Below are 20,697 nucleotides of genomic sequence, written 5' to 3'. Positions count from 1 at the left end.
GCATCGGCTGAAGGAGGTCAGGCTGAGTGTCCTAGTTACTTTTCCTGTTGTGACACCAAACCAAATCCATCTTAAGGAAGAAAAGGGTTGTTCTCCATTTACATCTGGAAACATGGTCACCTGTAGTGGGGTCTTGGCAGCTGCTCAGGTCACATCCACAGCCAGAAAGCGGAGACGCACCGCCGCACACGTTCCTGAGCACACCGTTCCTGAGCGACCACCTTCCTTCCTCCTTTTGTGCAGTCCAGGACCCAAGGCCATGGAACCGTTGCTGCCTGCTTCTGGGGTGGGTCTTTCCACTGCAGCCTAACCGAGATAATCACTTACAGACACCGCCAGGGGCTGCATTCTATGGGACTCGAGAGCCTGTCAAGTTGGCAGACAACACTAACCTTTACAGTAAGAGACTTTGTCTCAAAGGAGCAGGGCAGAGAATAAAAAAAACAAGATGTCCGATGTCCTTCTAGCTGTCTGGAAATGTGGACACGTCCACCCAACACACACACACACACACACACACACACACACACAGAGGAAAAGAGAAAAGCATCAGATACACTACACAAAGGACATTTCACACAACAACCAGCCTGTACTCTTCATGTCAGAAAGGCAAAAGCGGGGGTGAGGGGAATATTCTTCCAGATCTTAAAGTAGAGACAATTGTCTGTCATCTAGAATCTTAGATGAAGGGAAAATGCTATCAAGGAGGGACAGGGGTGAATCTTGGGAGAGTGCCTACTCTCACACACAAGGCCCTACCTGGCTCAATCCATCACCACTACATAACCAGACAAATAAATAAGCTGTTGAGGACATCACCAGAATAGTTAGCAAGATTTTAATATAGATTGCAAAGTAGACAATAGTATTGAACTGGTATTAGCATTCCTGATTTTGGTCGGGACAGTGATGGGTTATGAAAGGGAGTGTCTTTGTCCTTAGGAAATATGCATTTGAAGTGTAAAGGAGTGAACGGTGGTGTTGGCAAATGTCTTCTTAGATTGTTCCTATAGATAAATAATAATAATAATAATAAATAATTAATAATAATAATAGAGGCTGGAGAAGACGGCTCGGTGGAGGAACGCTTCCTAGGCATGCATGCAGACCTGAGCTCAGCTCCCCAGAAGCCACACAAAATGCTGTCTACGGCTGCACATACCTGCCCACCTTCCCAGAGCTAGAGGTGGGAGAGACAGGAGGGTGGGTGGGGTTTTCTGGCCAGTTAACCAAGCTGGAGAATAGCAATATGTTCAGTGAGAGACCCTGTCTGGAGGACAGAGGAGGACAACTGGACATCCTCTGGTCTGCACATACTCACAGCAGACACATGCGCCTACACTGACACACAGCATAGACACACACACAAAAAGGTTTTTGGTTTTTTTTTTACTAAAAAAATAATAATACCAAAAATAACACAAGAGCTAAAGTGAAGCTAATGGGGCAAAATATTTATAGGTAGGTGTTAGATCCCAAAGAAGCACGGGCCAAAGGGCTGAGAAGTCTATTAACACATCAGAGCAGACACTGGCCACCTCTCTGGCAGCAGCAGGTACCTGTTACAGAGCCCTGGCTCCCTCCTGCACTTCCCACCCCACCCCTCCTCTAGACCTCTTCAGACCCCGAGTTTTCATTTCCTTCCCCCAGCTTCTTTTTCTCCCTACCTAACCCAGCCATTTTGACCACAAGCTCTCTTAATTCTCGGCTCTTCCTTGGTCCCCTCTCTTTGCTCCCTGTCACATGGCCCTGTTCAGTCCAGGCCCTTCGGGTGCCTCTGACTGTTCTCTCCCTCGGGTCTCCAGTGTCCTCATTCTCCTTCAGTAGGAACTAACCCATGACGGGGTTCCAGGGAGCTGCTGTGGTATTCTTAAGACTTGTCTGTAAACCTGAACTTTTTTTAGATTTATTTATTTGCTATACATACAGCACAGTTGCCTGCAGGCCAGAAGAGGACATCAGATCTCATTATAGATGGTTGTGAGCCACCATGTGGTTGCTGGGAATTGAACTCAGGACCTCTGAGCCATCTCTCCAGCCTGTAAACCTGAATTTTTAAAAATAAAATAACATGGGTTTGTTTGTTTCTTCGTTTGTTTTTTTTTTTTTTTCTCTATGTATCTCTGGCTGGCCTGGAACTTGCTTTATAGACCAGGCTGGCCTCGAACTCAGAGAGATTTGCCTGCCCCTGACTCCTCAATGCTGGGGATTAAAGGCATGTGCCACCACCACCCAGCAAGTAACATGGATTTTAAAATGCAAAGATTATAATCAGACCCCTTATTCTGTTGACCCCAGTTTCTGTCTTCCGTCACGTGGACCCATACGGCAGGCTCCAATCTGGCCTCTCCAGTGTTTGACCTCTTCTTCCCTCAAGCCATAAGCACAGCAACCAGTCAGTCACCTGACCAAAACACCTAGCGTCGTCTCTCTCTAAGCCGTGACACAGCTCCCACCCAGCTCAGAGTAGAAGCAGAATCCCAATGGGATTCATCCCAATGTCTACTGTCCTGGCTCCAGCTTCTGCCTCCAGATTTGGTATTAGTTACATTGGTTGTTGTTGTTGTTTTAAAAGCCTAACAAAAGCAATTTGATGGGGTTAATTTGGCTCACGGGTCAAGAGCGCAGTCCCCTGTGGCAGTGTAGTCCTGGGGTAGTCCGCAGCCGCGGGTCATTCTGTACCTACCACCAGGAAGCAGGGACTGACGGTTGCTGGTGCTTAGCTCAGCCAGGGAATGGTACACCCTTCCCTTAGGGTTGCAGTCTTCAAACTGTGAGGACTGAAGTTTAAACTGCTGTGCTTAAGAGATCTCCAACACAAAAATGTCTCTAATCGGTAAGTCCCACCGGCCCAAGGGACAGATAACCTCCTGGGATGCTGGGGCTGTGGCTCAAGGAAGATAACAAGCCACAGTTTCCACTTATATAAGCAAAGGTTGGTTGCCCCGACTGCACAGGATGTGCACGATCAGACACAGTCAGGAAGTATGTCAGGAGTATGCTTGCCCCAGTTGGAGAAAGGCAGCAAGTGCAGAGCCTTGTGGGGTTTGCCTTTAAAAGAACCTGACTAACTTTCTCTGGAAGTCCCAGGTATGGACCTGGCCAGTGCTTAATAAAGCTTGCTTCAATTTTGGCGCAAAACTTGTATTTGTATTCTCACCCAGTGGGATTAACATAACTTCACTTGCCCTGATTAGGCAACTAATCCTCACTAACCCTTCACAGGCAAGGTCAGAAGCTTGCCTAACCTAGATAACCATGTGTGTGTGTGTGTGTGTGTGTGTGTGTGTGTGTGTGTGTCCGTGTGTGCACGCGTCCAGAGGTTTCCTAGGTAATTCCAGATTCAGGCAAGTGGACAATACACATTAACAACCACAGACCTCTACTTTGTTCCCGCAGAACTACAAAAGCCTCAAGGCCTTAAGATTGCCTGCGTGGCCTGTTCAGGGTCCTTCGCTCAGATGACTGGACAGCCCTTTTCTCTTTGTGGTGGTTTGAATGAAAGTGGCCTCCATAGACTCAGGGGGTGGCATTATTAGGAGGTGTAGCCTTGTTAGAATAGGTGTGGTCTTTTTGGAGGAAGTGTCCCTGGGGGCAGGCTCTAAGGTCACAGATGCTCAAGTCAGACCCAGTGTCTTACTCTCTTCCTGCTGCCTTTGGATCCAGCATGTAGAACTCTCAGCTACCTCTCCAGCACCGTGTCTGTCTGCACGCTGCCATGCTTCCCACCATGACAATAATGAACTCAACCTCTGACCCTGGAAGCCAGGCCTCCATTAAATGCTTTCCTTTATAAGAGTGGTCATGGTCAGGCTGGGGAGATGGCTCAGCGGTTAAGAGCACTGGCTACTCTTCAGAGGTCCTCAGTTCAATTCCCAGCACAACCATCTATAATGAGATCTGGTGCCCTCTTCTGGCACTGTGTACATAAAAAATAAATCTTATAAAAAAATAAAGATTGGTCTTGGTCATAGTGTCTTTACACAGCAACAGAGATCCTAATTAAGACAGGAGTCTTCACTCAGATGAAGACTCTCCAAAATGGAGAGTCTCCAAAATGGCCTTGCCCACGTACCCCACAGAAAGGTGAGGCATGGTTGAGGGAGATACAGACCATCAACACCAAGTCTGCACATGAACACGCACACACTTGCACACGATGCAGAAGAAACCAACGTCATGAAATTGGTGCTATAGAGGATTTACTAATAAACTTGCATAGGAAACATTAAGTTACACAAAGTGGAATTTAGCTAGAGCGCGGCCTCCAATATGATGGAGATTAGCAGCTCACTGACCAGCTTTGCTAGAAACTGCAAGAATGAAAACTTCGTACGATACCTGAAGTTTAAGGTTGCTGAGAAAGTCTCTATTAATGTTTGTTTACCAAGAATGACTTCCAATTAGGCTCCATCCCATAACAAAAAGTTTTTTAACTTTTTTGATTTTTCAAGACAGAGCTCTGTAGACCAGGCTCACTTCAAACTCCCAGAGATCCAACTGCCTCTGCCTTCTGAGTGCTGGGATTAAAGAAAGGCGTGTGCTGCCACTGAAAGGCAAAACTTTTTCAATTAAAAAAATATGATCTTGGAGTTATTAAGAGATTTTTAGGCTGTGTGTCCTTTTATTTTTCTATGTGTGAGCATCCCGGTAGCCAGTTTTATGATGGGCATCTTTATAGCTTGATAAGCAATCGTAACCACTATTGGAAACCGTCTGCCACTTAGCTGCTCTCAAGGGCACAAGGCCTTTTTCCTGGGCTGCTCTGTTCTTCTTCTCCCCATCACAGGATCAGGGGCCAGCCTGACTTAGGTCAGGGACTTTGAAGGAAACTTTAAGACAAACATGCTTGGATCTAAAGTGGGAAGGTCAAATCCCAGCTCCAGAGCCAGTTTCTCATGAGCTAAGATATCCTGTGACAATTTCCCAACATCACCCTTACCCCAAAGGGCATCTGTTTCTCTGTAAGCCTGAGCCTGGTGATTAACACATCCGTAACCATCCGAGTGTCTTCAGAGGGGGGACAACAACCTGAAAAGCTTAGTAAGTATTCTCTCTCTTAGGAAGACATCAAGTTGCAGGAAAAGATGACATTCTATGAGGTGGGAAGTCTTGGCTTCTTTGTGGGTCAAACCTCTGATACATGTTTCCTGTTTGGCCCTTTTAAACTTATAAGAACTTGTAACCTAGAGACCAATAAAGAGAAAATCATTAAAACAAGACACCTGCCAGATGGTGGTGGCTCAAATCTTTAATCCCAGCACTCGGGAGGCAGAGGCAGTGAGTTTGAGGCCAGATTGGTCTACAGAGCAAGTGCCAGGACAGCCAGGACTACACAGAGAACTGTCTCAAACAAAATGAAAAAGAAACCTAACGGAACTCAGAAAATACTGGCATCCGATGTTTCCTTTGTTTGTCCATGTCTTTATAACTGTAGAGTAGAAACAGAAGCAGGAGTATCCAGGCTTGATGAGGTAGAAAAAAACAAAGGCAGACTATAGGCAGAGGAATATCCTGTCTCAGTTAGAGGGGGCAGGCATGGAGACACAGTAAAAAGAGGAAATGTTGGGACCCTGGATGATTTCTGTGTCCAGTCTCCCTTGGAGCAGCGCAGCCAAAGAGTTCTCCTGCCCTGAGGTGGGACCCCTCACCTCTCTGGCTGTGAAGATATATCTGTTCTACCTCATCTGTCTAAGGCATCTTCCAATTGGTTTAATAAAGAGATGAATGGCCAACAGCAAGGCAGGAAAGGATAGACAGGCCTTCCTGGCAGTGACAGAAACTTCGCGAAGAATCTGAGAGGTGGGGAATTCGCCAGCTAGATGCAAAGGAAGTCAGACGTTTTTGGTTGTTGTTTTGCTTTTAATAATGAAAGTTTGGCTCTAGTTTAGGCTTCTTCCCAACTAGCTCTTAAAACAAATAAATCCATTTATATTAACCTACATTCTGCCACATGGCTTGTTAACTCTACTCAGTTCCATGCATCCAACTTCCTCAGAGTGTAGCTGACGAATCCCTCGCCTCTTAGATTCTCCCTAGAGATTCTATCTCTGCCCAGAGCTCCCGCCTATCCTCCTCCGCATAACTACTGACTTGTTCTTTCTTAAACCGATCAGAAGGCACCTTGGGCAGATGAGATAAAATGGACACACCCGCACAGTATACAAAAAGATTATCCCATAACATCATATGGTCACTTCAAAAGACATTACTTTGATAAAAGCAGACTGAGCAGAGAAGGGATGAACTTTGACACAGTAAACCCAGTCCAAACCCACAGGTAGCATACAAAATGGGGGAAGGAGGAGGGGAAAGCTCTGAGATCAGGAATCAAAAGCTGTCTGCTTCCACCACTTGAACTCAGCGAAGTACTGGGTGCTCTAGCCAGACCAGTTAGTCCACTGAAAGAAATAAAGGGCATTCAAAAGGGAAAGGAAGAAGCATATTTTGCATGCAAATGATGTGATGTCCATAGAAAAACGTAAAGACTCCACAAAAAAAGTTATGATTGATAAACAAATGTAGTAATGGAGCAGGCACTCCACTAGCATGACCCCATCAGCGACAGTGCTACACTCCAGCAGCGAGGTGCACAGAAAAGAGAGAAATAGCCCCAGGGGCTGCGTCTCTGGGCACAGGATGAAGGAAGTGCCAAACCTGAGAGCTGTGATGAGAAAGACAAAGTCCATGGATTGTCCAACTAAAGAAAGATTTATTTAGTACTGGCCAGGAAGATGGACACTAGCTTGGTCCATACCAAGGACTCCCAAAGAACAGCGCTGAATTTGGTCAGTCAGGTGCCTGTAAAGGTCAAACCCACAAGGCCATACACTTCCTGCCTTCGTCCAAGGGAGCGAGCGTACATCCTGACGGACTTTCTGCCTTCATGCATCCTACCAACATGTGACCAACCACATCCTGTGCAGGTGGGGCAGACAGCCTTGTTTATGGAAGTAAATTCCGTGACTTGTTACCCTACATGGACAATAGTCATAGCATCCCAGGAAGTTATCTGTCCTTGGACAAGTGGGGCTTACATGTTAACTTTGGCCCATATAGAAACCCCGTATTTAATACTGAGAACAAAGAAAGTGAAGAGAATATTGAGCACAATGGCATATAGGTATAATCCAGCACTGAGAGGCTGAGGCAGGAGGATCAAGAGTTTGAAGCCAGCCTGGGCTTTGGAAGGAGGTTGATGTAAGCCTGGGTTACAAAATGAGACCTTGCCAAAAACAAAAAACAAGAAACAAAAACACCCATCCATCAGATAGGAGAGATAAATAGATTATAAGAAACTCAAGCGATTTCAGAGCAGAAAGCAAACAACTTACCTGAGTGGACAAAAGAAGACAGGCTCGTGGCTAAGAGATGATGGCTCAGCCAAGAAGAATCTTGCAAGCATGAAAACCCAAGAAAAATCTGGGAGTGCTGGCGGTGCTTGTAACTCCAGTTTTGGGGAGCTGATGATGGGGGATCCCTAAGGCTCACTCAACAGGTGGTCTAATTTTCCTAGCCAGGCCCAAGTCCTAGTGAGAGACCCTGTCTAGCACAAGGTAAATGTATCCTAAGAGACGACACTCAAAGTTGACTTTTGCCTCCATTCATGTGCATACACACATACGCACGCTGCCACACACACACACAAATAAAAAAATAAACTCTTTTAAAAAATGGGATTAGGTTTGGTGGCTCATACTTGTAATCCTATCATGCAAGATGCTGAGGCAGGAGGACCGCCCATGAGTTTAAGGACAGCCTGGCACTATAAAGTTGCTGGGGACTGTGGACTTCCAGACCCTAAATTTCCTATAAACAGCTTATTTTTCCTATACTTGCAGCTGCTCTGAGCAAAGCACCTTGTTTTCCTGTGCCTGTAGCTGCTCTGAGCACAAGACCCTCAGGAGTTCCTGACGGGTTTTACAGCAGGAAATCCCAAAAGCTGGGGCGTGGCTATCAGTTAAGGATCCCTATATAAGCCTCCCAGGAGCACAATAAAGTTGCCGTTCTTGTTTCAAGGAGACCCGTGTTCCTGTGTCTCTGTCTGTGTGTGTATGTGTTTAAATCTTCAGCCCCTTTCCCAGCTTGCAAACTGTGCTACATAAAGTAAGACCTTGCCCCTCAAAAAAATAAAAGCTAGCAAAACAAAACAAACAAAATGCTTGAGAGAAAGAGGAAAAAGCGAATGTTCCTACGTTCTTGGTGAGAATGCAAATTAGTATGACCATTATGAAAAACAGTATGAAGGTTCCTCAAAATGCTACAGACACAGGGCTGGGAAACAACCAGACGGCAAAGGGCTTGTCTTGTGTGAGAGGGTTTAATCCCTAGAAAGAGAATAGTATCCTTTATTTATAATGCTCAGCACAGACCTCTAGAAATGAAAGCCAGGCGCAGTGGCACACGCCTGTAATCCCTGTACAGGCACAGTGGCCTGTAACCTCCATGCATGTACTGGGGAGCAGATGCAGGAGGAAGTTCAAAGCTAGCCTGGTCTGGTCTACAGGTAGAATTCTAGTTCAGCCTTGGCTCCACAGTGAAACTTTGTCCAAAAAAAATCAAAACCAACCAAACAAAAAGCAAACGAAGTACCATTTTGTAATACGTCTTTCTCTCTCCGGCCAAGCAGCTCCCAAATAGTGACACGGAGACTTACTAATGATGAAAGCTCGGCCTTAGCTTAAGCTTGTTTCTAACCAGCTCTTAGAACTTAAATTGACCCATTTCTATTAAACTACGTGTTGCCACGTGGCCTGTGGCTTTTACTTCTCCTCCTGCATGTTCTGCTTCCTCTGCATCCAGCTGGCAACTCCCCCTCCTTCTTCCCGGGCTCCCGCCTACACCTCCAGCCTAACTATGGTCATTTACCTTTTATTAAACCAATCACAGCGACATATCTTCACACAGTGTAATCAAATATCTCACATTTCTCCCTTCTGTCTAAATAAAGAGAAAAGTGATTTAACTCTAACACAGTAAACTATATACAATAAGAGCAATTATCAGGTAAGAACTACATTTACAATATCCAGGCTATTTGTGTCTGGCCAATTTGGGGAAATTACTCTTATCTATCTTATCTTGAAGTTCAAAGTTTTAAACCTAAACCATTTTTATCATAACTTGTAATACCAATCCAAAACAATATTTTTAGACCTTAAAAGATTTTTTTAGATAAACATGTAAGCTTTTATGTCTCTCAATCTTATACACTTTATACCTCTTTGGTGAGTTTCTTTTCTGAATTTGGTAGCATGGAAAACTGTAACTATAACTATCTCAGCATCAACTCCATCAGTGATCTGAGAAGGAGATACTATTACTTGAGTAAACAGGATGGGTAGAGCAAATAAACTCCAAAACTATATAAATGAAAAAGACAGCTGGCTACTTTGAAAGTCGCCCAAGGTTCCTCTGCAACATTGGGGCATCCATCTTTGACCTACAGGCCTAGAATATCTGACAGACTTTCTTTTTTTTTTTAAAGATTTATTTATTATGTATACAACATTCTGCCTCCTTGTATGCCCGCACTCCAGAAGAGGGCGCCAGATCTCATTACAGATGGTTGTGAGCCACCATGTGGTTGCTGGGAATTGAACTCAGGACCTCTGGAAAAGCAGGCAGTGCTTTTAACCACTGAGCCATCTCTCCAGCTCCCTGACAGACTTTCTGTAAAGCAGGAATTTTGAAGTACTGTCCTACCTTGTCTTGGCAAACCTTGGCAGTCACTTTTCTTTGTGTCTTCCTTGTCCAGTTTGGATAGTATTTATGTGGGATGCCCTTCTGTATGCTGTGAATATGTTTTATTACCACTGGTTAATAAAAAGCTGATTTGGTCAATAGCCAGGCAGACTAGGGATAGGTGGGAAATCCAAACAGAGATATAGGGAGAAAGAAGGCAGGGTCAGGGAGACACCAGCAGCTGCTGAAGAAGCAAGATGTGAGGTAACAAGCCATGAGCCTAGTGGTAAAATATAAACTAATAGAATTGGGTTAATTTAAGTTACAAGAGCTAGTTAATAATAAGCCTTAGTTAACAGGCTAAACAGTTTGTAATTACTATTAAGTCTCAGTATTGTTATTCGGGAACTGGTGGGCAGGAGAGAAACATCCAGTTATACAGTATATTGTCAGGAGTTGAGGAAAGGGAAGTTTCTTTGCTCAGTGTCTAATTTTGCCACAATAAAAGCAAACTTCATATGGAAGATCTTTGAGGCCTGTCATCCTCTTTTGAAGTAAATTGATGCTGTTAGGAGCAGATGTATCTCACTGTCATGAAAAGTCTTATGTTATTAAAACATTTTAATTCCCGTTAAAACATTTTAATTCAATGGTCTTTGAAGTGTTTGAAGACCATCTATTTAAAATATATCTCTGTTTGACCTTGAAAACATACCTTACATGACGATAAGTTTTATTGCTATAGATGACTAACTACTAACCTACCTTTCTTTATTATCCTAAATAACTTTCAAGAACTAAAACTTTGCATTACATTTTTACATGAGCTGCATAGCTTTAATTACCTGAAACAAGAGTAGGAGCACACATACAGTGTAACAAAAATAACCTAAATTTGTATCAATATACAAAAATCCATACAAATGTAAAATATTTGAGACTTGTAGTTGCTTTTCAGTTTAAAAGTAGATTCAATAATCTACCTTTCTATCCTATCATTTCTATATCCCCCTTTATCTTCTCAGAACGAGATTCCCGAATCTAATCTTTGCTTAGTTTCCTCCCTGAATATGACCATTAGCAATTTGCAACCAACCCTCCTAAACGATGATAAGCATCCATAATCCACAAATGACCAAAACCCACTCACCCCACCTCTTGGCAATGTGGGTATTTTGTTCCTGAAATTACTTCCTGTTGTCTGGGGGATGGCAGCATCTTCAGAGGACCCTGAGATGAAATAAACCCTTTCCTCTCCAGGTATCACAGAATGGAAACCTGCCCAGCCCCCAGCCCAGCTGTCTGGTGGCACACTGCATTCCCATGCACAGGTGTTTATGCCGTAGCTCTTAGACACCTGCTTCCCAGATGCTCATATTCCACAAAAGGAAAATTGATCTATGAAGCCTTTGTTTGCTTAAAACACCACAGCAGGTGTAGTGGAGCACACCTGTAATCCCGGCACTGGAGAGGCAGAGGCAGGCAGACCTCTGTGAGTTCGAGGCCAGCCCGGTCTACAGAGAGAGGTCCAGAACAGCCAGGGCCGTTACATAGAGAAACCCTGTCTCAAAAAAAAAAACCCAAACCACCCAAACAAACAAACCAAAAATCAAAATATTTCTTTCTGGTCTATATAGCAAATTCCAGGGAAGGAAAGCCACATAGTGAGATCCTGTTCCAAACAAAAACCAAACTCACAAAGCAGTTTTCTCAGTTGAGTTTGGCATCCAGGGTCCCTGCAGCTGGCCATCCTGAGTAGCCCCTGTGCAGACAGCGAGGGTTGTAGGTGGACTTTTCTTTTCCACTTGCCAGTTCCCAAATAACTGGCCTGAAGACTCAATATTAATTATAAACACGCGGCTTATGGCTCAGGCTTGCACTAACTAGCTCTTACAACTTAAATTAGCCCATTTATGTCAATCTATGTTTTGTCACATGGCATTACCCCCTTTTCATCTTGCATCTCCCGTCTCCTTCCGGTTTCTGGCTGGTGAGTCCTCTGACTCCACCCTTTCTCTTCCCGGGGTCCTTAGTCTGGTTTTCCCACCTAACCTTATCTTGTCCAGCTACTGGCTGGTCAGCTTCTTTATTAGACCAATCGCAGCAGAATTTACACAGTGTGCAGAAGGATTATTCCACATAGAGGGTCTCCACTGAGGATACTACCTTGTCTTCTGCAGGTGGCCCACTGCTCCAGGCCACAGCCCAGGGGGTATTCCTTACACCTTGGAATTCTGTCTAATGCCTGAGGAATGAGTCCAGGAGAGGACAAATCTTAAGGGCAGGCAGCATCCTTCAGGGTCTTTCCCTGATGCAATCCTGTGCTCAGGGAAGGGAACACGCAATGATCTGTGCCGGAGTGTCAAGTTCAGTGAACCTGTGGGTTTAGCCCTTGGGGGTCTCATCACTTCTCCTTTCCTTACATTCCTGGTTGCTTTAACTGTCTGTGTGTGTGTGTGTGTGTGTGTGTGTGTGTGTGTGTGATCTCTTGGAGCTCAAGTTGTGAGGCACACACTGTGGGTACTAAGAACTTGAACTCTGGCCCCCAAGTGCTCTTAACCAGCAAGCCATCTTTCCAGACTCATGCTCAGTTTTCTTACTGGGGTTCTGGGGCTTGAACTCGGGTCCTCATGCACGCGGATCTAGCAATTACCAACTAAGCCATCTCCTCTGACTTGTTTTTTTTCTTTTAAATTATAAACTTTATTCTCAGAACCGACCACATTCAGTTAATATCGTCATCACGTGGAACCGTCTCGGGTGTCACCGTCCTTCTTGCATGTATCAGAACTCATGCTGGGAGCTAGAGAGCCGGCTTGGCAGTTAGAACACAAACTGCTCTGCAGGGCACTCAAGTTCAGTTCCCACCGCCCCTGTCAGGTGGCTACAACCACCTACAACTCCAGTCCTGGAGGGATCCGATGCCTCTAGGCTCCGTCGACCACTAGAACTCCTGTGCACGTTCCCTTACTCAGATGCACACAACACAAATAGACCGCATCTTCAATCATAAAAATGAGACTTAAAAACAGAACAAAATTCATACTGAACTGTGAGTTCTGGGTACAAAGGAAGATTTAGGCTAATGCTCCTCCTTCATGTCTTTGTCCACCAGTTGAACAGAAACACATACGGGTGCTTTTTTTTTTTAAGATAGGGTTTCACTCTAAGGTCCAGTCTGGCCTTAGAATTGCCTCAGCTCTCCAGGTTCTGGCATCAGTGACAGGGTCATCCTGGTCTGGTCCTGACAAGTATTGCTCATCCCCTGGATGAGGTCGTGTCTCCTGTACCCCGCACCTTCCTCTTTCAGGGATCACTCCTCAGTTTTGCTGCAGCACATCCCCACGGCACTTCCTAAGAAAGTGACTTCTTAAGAAGTTGGTGAGCATCCCAAGGAACTTTCTCATAAATGCTTTCTTTATTTTATTCTCATCACTATTTGATAGAGAATTCTAGGTTAAATGAAAAGTTTCTTGAAACCCAGAGGCATTATTTCCGTTTCCCTAGGATGCGGATACATATGGCTTGGCTGGTGAAAAGTCTGTTTCCAGTCACAGAACTGTCTGTAAGAAAAAAGGAATCAAAAACTAAATGAATGAATTCAGTAAGTCCCAGAATGTCCAAATGTAAAAGTAAAAGCCCCACTTAGCCTTTTAGTGCTCCCTTTGGAAAGTCAGTTCAGCACATGCCTGTAATTGGTCCATGAAGTAGAGGCTAGCCTGGGCTATATTACAAGCTCTTTCTCAGAAAAACAAAAACCAGTGACAACATGCCACCACCACCTAAAAGCAGAGGTATGAGCATTCAAAGAAATCCTGTAACATGAACCAAAAGAATCAAAACAAGCTAACTCTTAATCTTTCTGTCTCTCTCCTCCCTAACAGAACTCCCAATTTGTGCACCCCCATACACTCTAGGGATGCTGGCCCCTCTTTAGCACCAGGAAGGATAAAGTCTGGTTAATCTTTTGTTCTTTGTGTATGAACCCAAAAGGCTCATGTCTGGAAGAGCAGCCTGCAGCTGGGGATGTTCTTGAAATGCAACTGAGCCTCTTGTCCCCGCACTGATGGACTTCATCCTCCTGCCCCCGCACTGATGGACTTCATCCTCCTGCCCCCGCACTGATGGACTTCATCCTCCTGTCCCCGCAATGATGATGGAGTTCATCCTCCTGTCCCCGCAATGATGATGGAGTTCATCCTCCTGTCCCCACACTGATGATGGAGTTCATCCTCCTGTCCCCACACTGATGATGGAGTTCATCCTCCTGTCCCCACACTGATGATGGAGTTCATCCTCCTGTCCCCACACTGATGATGGAGTTCATCCTCCTGTCCCCGCTCTGATGGAGTTCATCCTCCTGTCCCCGCACTGATGATGGAGTCCATCTAGGACAGGCTCCAATAAACATTTGGCTGTCACATTTTAAAGAGTTTTTGCTTTGCTTTATTTTTCCCCTTTAAACCAAGGTCTCAGAGAACCTAGGGTGACCTCAAACTTGCAATGTTTCGGAGGGCCGCCCAGAGCCTCTGGCTCCACCTTCTAAGAGCTGGGTTGTGTTGGCTGGCATTTTGTCACAGCAGTGAGACATATGTGACATAGGAGCACATCCCCCATGACGTCCCCATCTTCAGTCCCTGACACAGAGGAGGAGACTCTCTTGCCAAGTTTCTCTTTAGTTTGACTAGAACGAGAAAGTGTTGTCTTCTCCCACCAGGCATGATTAAAGCCACATCCCAAAACCCGAGAGGAACTGGCCCCAGAGTGCATTGTGGGTGGCACAGTCTGGAGATAGAGAACGTAGACACACGGAGACGTGGCCTCACCTCCTACCCGCCTCCTTCTAGGGCTTCCCAGAAATGGAATTGTTTTAGTTATTTGTAGCCAAAGGCATCCTAAGTACATAAGACATAAAAAAAAATGGCCCAAAACAAGTCAAATAGAGGGGGAAAAAATTGAAAATAAATCTGATGATTTTGGGGAACTTTGTAAAGTTGCTCATTCCACGATAAAAGCAGGTGCTACAGGCCGGGGCACAGAACACTGTATAAGGCATTCGCACACAGGTGTGAGGGTGTGAGTCTCATCTCCGGAACTCACATAAGAAAGCTGGACGTGGGGTACACTTGCCATCACAGCAGTTGGGGACAGACAGAAGGCACTCTCCTGCAGCCAGCCTAGCCCACTCAGGGAAGTCCAAGCCAGTGAAGGACTCCACCTCAGCAAACAAGGTGGCCATGCACCCGTGGATGGCGCCACGTCCACAGGTATATAGGTAACAAAAATTGGAATCAGTGGATTTTTAAGAATGAGGACAGGAAGTTGGAAGAAGATGGGTGTGGATCTTGGAGAAGCTGTGGGGGGAAGATGAGGTTAAATATGGTCAAAATACACTTATGGGGCACTGGAGAGATGATTCAACGGTTAAGAGTACTTGCTTCGTCTCCAGAGGATCTGGGTTCAATTCCCAGCATTTCTATTGAGGCTAATAACCATCCATCTATAGCTCCATTTTCAGGGTCTACAGTGCCCTCTTCTGGCTTCTACGGACACTGCATGCACATTGTACACAGACAGACATGAAGGCAAACACTCATACACATAAAATAAAACTAAACATTTTTTAAAATATATTGTGTGCATGGATGGCATTTTTAAAGAATTAATAAAAATATTATTATATTTTTAAAAAGCAAGGTGGGTGCCCCCTGGAATAATATTCAAGGTTGGCTTCTGTATTTAGTTACTTTCCTATTGCTATAGCAAACTCCATGACCAAGGCAACCTCTGAAAGAAAGCACTGAATTGGGCAAATCATCCCAGAGGGTTAGAACCCATGGTGGCATTGGGGTGGGAACCAGACCTCAATCCTCAAGCAAGAGGTGGAGGCAACACTGAAGATGACACAGTCTCAAAACCTCAAAGCCCCCCCCCAAGTGACATGCCCCCTCCCACAAGGCCACACCTCCCAGTCCTTCCCAAACAGTTCTACCAACCAGGGACCAAATGTTCAAATACTTAAGCCTATGAGGACCATTCTTATTCAGATCACCACATTCTACTCTCTGGCTCCCACGGGCTTGTAGCCATATCATAATGCAAAGCCCATTCAACTTCAGAAGTCCCTAAGTCTTTCAGCCTCAACAGTGGTTAGAAGTCCAAAGCCCAATGTCTCCTCTGAGACTGTTACTCCCTGTAAAATCAAAGAGCAAGCCGCATACTTCCAATGTACGGTGACACAGAAAACACATCATCATTATAGAAGGGAGGGGTGGGCATTACTGAGAAGATACTGAACCAAAGCAAGCTTGAAACCGAGCAGGGCAAATTCCAGATCCTACAGTTCTGTGTTTGAAGTCAAGGGGCTTAGATGGCTTAGCTTCACCCCTGAGGCATCCTTCTCTCTTGGACTGGTTCCGCGCCACCGTGTGCAGCTCTCCCTGGCAGATAACCCACGACCCTGGCACCTCTAACACCTCGTAGTCTCCAGTGCAATCCAGGCTTCACTTTCACCGCTTCATGCACTGGCTCCTCAGGGCCTCCATGCAGGGCCTCTGCTGCCTCCCGCCTGGCCTCAGCACCTCTCCTGACGTGTGGAGGCTGATTCCGCAGCCGTTCACTCGTGTGTTCTCACCTGAGCAACACTGCCGTCCGTGTTCGGCTGCCTGCTTGGGATGGTGCCTGATCTCTTAGACCACATCATCACCAGTTTTCATTGCAGCCACATTGTGAGAGCAGACAGTTCCTTAGGGCTTTTCCTTTTCCACCTCAGAAACTCAGCTGGCGTCCTAAGGATGCCTTCCCTTCCTTTCTTCTCAGATCAGGCCTCTCCCCTGTCTCTTGCAGGTCCCAATGTTAAACCTCCTGGGGCTCTTTTCAAGCCATACCTTTTGTATTCCTCTTCTGCCCTGCCTGCTCTGTTTCATGGTAGACAGGCCTACAAGTGAACACCAGTGCCCGTGTGACAGTCAATATTAGTTTCTCCACCAAAGAATTAGTCCATTATTTTTTTTAAAAAAAAATTATTTATTTATTTATTTATTTATTTATTTATCATGTATACAATATTCTTTCTGCGTGCATGCCTGGAGGCCAGAAGAGGGCACCAGACCTCATTACAGATGGTTGTGAGCCACCATGTGGTTACTGGGAATTGAACTCAGGACCTTTGGAAGAACAGGCAGTGCTCTTAACAGCTGAGCCATCTCTCCAGCCCAGTCCATTATTTTTCAATTAACCGCCGGCACATTCTTAGGACAAGGGTAGAAGGCAGCCACATCCTTCACCAAACTATCACAAGAATGGCCGCTAGCCCAGTTGCTGGTAATCGTCCCTTTCGCAAACCTCTTGAGCGAGGCCTGCCCAGCCCACACAGCTCTCAGCACTGCTGTCCCCCACAGCCCTGGACGGCTCACTAAACTTTGCTTATCGTGGTCAACTGCTTTTCTACTCAAAGTTTTCCACATTCAAAGCAACAACAAGAAAACATAAAAGCACATGATCAGGCCTGTCCCAGTCACACTAGCCCTCTCCTGGTACCCACTTCTGCACTAGTCACTGCTCCAGGGCTGTGACAAGACACCATAACCCAGGCAGCTCACAGAAGAAAGCATTTAATTGGGCAAATGGCTTCAATGATTTAGAATCCGTGGCTGCAGAGCAAAGGCATAGCAGCAGAAATAGCAGAGATCTCACATCTTGATCTTCAAGTAGAAGGTGTGGGGGTGAGTGGGAAGGGGGGAAAGACAGTGGAAACTTCAAAGACTGTCCCAGTGACACATCTCCTCCAACCAGGCCATACATCTTAATCCTTCCCAAACAGTTTACCAACTGCAGACAACGTACTCAAATGTGTGAGCCTATGAGGGCCATTTTCATTTAAACCACCACAACCTCTGACCCCACGTAGGCACACACACGCGCATAAGAGTATAAACGCACACACACACACACACACACACAAAGTAAATAAAGTTAAAAAAAGATTATTAGATTGAATTGCTAGAAATTAAAAACATGGTTGAATGGTGGTGGCGCATGCCTTTAATCCCACCCAGCACTCAGGAGGTGGAGGCAAGGGAATCTCTAAGTTCAAGGCCAGCCTGCCTGTTCTAGAGCTTCAGGACAGCCAGAGCTACACAGAAACCTTGTCTTGAAAAAGAGTGGGGAGCCTGGTGGTGGTGGCACACGCCTTTAATCCCATCACTCAGGAGGCAGAGGCAGAGGCCGGTAGAGCTCTGTGAGTTTGAGGCCAGCCTGCTCTACAAATTGAGTTCCAGGACAGTCAGAGTTGTTACACAGAGAAACCCTGTCTTGAGAAACCAGAAAGAAAGAAAGAAAGAAAGAAAGAAAGAAAGAAAGAAAGAAAGAAAGATTAAAAACATGATATTGAATTACTAAAAGTGCTGACACAAAAAGTTAAGGAACTATGCCAGAAACAGAACCACACACACACACAAACACACACACACACAAAGGAGGGAGACAAATAGATCAATAGATAGATAGATAGATAGATAGATAGATAGATAGATAGATAGATAGACAGATAGATAGAAAAAATGAGAAATAGGTCAGGCATGGAGGCGCATGCCTTTTATCCCAGCATTTAGGAGGCAAGGGCAGGCAAATCTCTGAGCCTGATCTCACAGAGTGAATTCCAAGACAGTCAGGCCTACACAGAGAAATCCTGTCTTGAAAAAACCAAAAACCAAAACAAACAAACAAAAAAAAAGAAAAACCAGAGTGGGGATGTGAGAGATTACCAAGAGGCCCCTGCACCCTGATAAAGCTCTTCACAACGCAGTAATCCAAATCAGACCAAATCAGACTGAATTAAGAAAAGTCCAGGTGTAAATGTGTAAAACATTTCCGAACGATTTTCCAACTCCCCACCCCCACCCAAAGGAGATGAGAAAGAGACACTGGAAAACCACACTTCTGTTTTCTTTGGGGGGGGGGGCAGTTTAAATACCCTGTGGGAGTGGTCTTGAGTCTCCTGGGGGAGGGGTCATCACTTGGCAGGCTTTCTGAGATGCAGCAGGGTTTGGAGATTGGGCAGAGGGCTTAGGGTAGAGTTTCACCAGAACATCCCAGACTCTTTGGATCTAAGGATGCCAGGGGCTGGGGTGGAGCTTTCACCAGAACAACCACATTATCTCAGGTAAACCTGTGAAGTCAGGACATAATAAAGCTCCAATAATAAGGTCATGACCTCAAGAACAAACCAGATTACTCCTCCCCCATACACACTCTGTTTGGTTTGGTTTGTGGGGTTTTTTGGTGGGGCGGCATGGGGTGCACAGCATCTCTCTATGTAGCCCTGACTCTCCTGGAACTTGTTGTATAGACCAAGCTGGCCTCAAATTCACAGGCCTGCTCCAGCCTCAAGAGTGTTGGATTAAAGAGGCATGGGCCGCCACCACTTAGCTTCAGAATACTTCTGTCAGTGGAACATGGTAGTGGTGGCAGGGAGGCGGTTCCTGGCACCATCCCGGGCTCCAGTCTCTGCAGTAATTTCCCTCCTACCCAACAGGGCCCTGGGGCCATCTGCATGCATTATAGGAATCTATCTAGCAGGGTCAATGTATCAAGAAAACACGAGAACAGAATAGTTGTTTTCTAGAAGTTCTTTGACCTTGAAGAAATCTTGGTGGAAATCAGCGATTGTTCCCCGTGATTGACAGAGTTATCTTTCTGAAGCAGCTCTTGGATTCCTGGGTACTGCAAACAGCACACAGCGAGGACTAACGTGGCAGGGGCATGATGTTTTCCTTCAGAAAAACATAAGATTAGGTCAGGGCCTTTGGTATGAGGAACATGTTACCCAAAAAACAACTTCGTGTAACAATCAATAAGCACACTTTGAACGGCCATTCAAGGTTCAGTCCATCAGAGGCGGACCTTCAGCTGCCACACAGGCCTAAACAATTCTCCCCGGAGGGACCTCTTTCTCTGGCCAACTCACGCACACAGAACACTGACACGTACATATGCTTGTATCTGCTGTGCGGAGTTGTACCTCGCAGAAAGGGAGCTACGAGCGCAAAGGCAGCCCAGTCTCTGAAGGCCTAGGCCTGGAAGTCACAGAGCCAGAAAGCCTGAGCCCCACCCCAGGATTCCACAGGAAGGGGAGAATCGATTCCCAAAATGTGTCCCCTGATGTCGACACCATCTTCTCTACGGAGACACGGCAGGTCGGTCCAGGATCCAGCCCATAAATGTGCTAGTGAGAGAGAAGTGAGGACACCAGAGACGTGTCCTCAGAGAGCCTCACGATGCTGAAGGGCATCCATTTTCAGAACCACACCCCAAGCAAGCTCAACAAAAACCACAAAAATGTCATTTATAATTTAACATCCACAGGAAGCAGCTGGTGACGAAGTTTGCAAAACAAGAACACACGTTCACAGATACACACCCAAGCCTGAGAAAGCACTGGCAAGTCCTCAGGTCTATTCTTGACCTCCAGTTTCCTGGGACTGGCCTCAGAAGGACAGGCTCACAGAAACTGCTCGGAGTCCTCAGGTCAAAAACTAAGAAGCTGGTCGAGTGGTAGCGGTGCACACCTTTAACCCAGCACTTGGGAGAGAGAGGCAGGCGGAGCCACACAAACAGAAAAGGGAAAGGAACCACAGTGCAGGGCTGCACTTTCGTCTGTTGAGTTTTATGAATCAGAATCTCACTCTGTAGCCCAGGTTGTCCTGGAACTCACTATATAGTCCAGACTGGCCTGGAAACTTTAGCTACCCTCCTGCCTCAGCCTCGCAGGTTTTAGGATTATAACCATGAGCAGCCATGCAGGGCTCTGGCAGTCTATTTTCCTGTGAGGACAGACATTCTGCCAGTAGAGCCTATGACTGGGTCTTGGTGATACCCGACACTGAGTTGGAGAAACTTCCCTGAAGACAGCTGTCACTCATTTCCTGTGTGCCCTTGGGAACCCTTCTCAGCTCTTCAAACCCTTAAAACAGGAGCAGTTAGCCAGGCATAGTGCACAAGCATTTGATC

At 45.8% G+C, this 20,697-nt stretch overlaps 1 long non-coding RNA gene across 1 annotated transcript; it reads right to left on the bottom strand.

The window, feature by feature from the left end:
• Positions 1-827: 827 nt before the first annotated feature.
• On the bottom strand, positions 828-2,760 carry LOC125413528 (uncharacterized). The gene is made up of 2 exons (XR_015738272.1): positions 1,931-2,760; positions 828-1,010 (listed from the first exon to the last, which is right to left on the bottom strand). It is a non-coding gene; the product is annotated as an uncharacterized LOC125413528 (long non-coding RNA).
• Positions 2,761-20,697: the final 17,937 nt, after the last annotated feature.

Source organism: Myodes glareolus, chromosome 7 (assembly GCF_982192425.1).
Source record: "Myodes glareolus chromosome 7, mMyoGla1.1, whole genome shotgun sequence".
Lineage (NCBI taxonomy): Eukaryota > Metazoa > Chordata > Mammalia > Rodentia > Cricetidae > Myodes > Myodes glareolus.
This window is presented reverse-complemented; position numbering and strand designations above follow the sequence as displayed.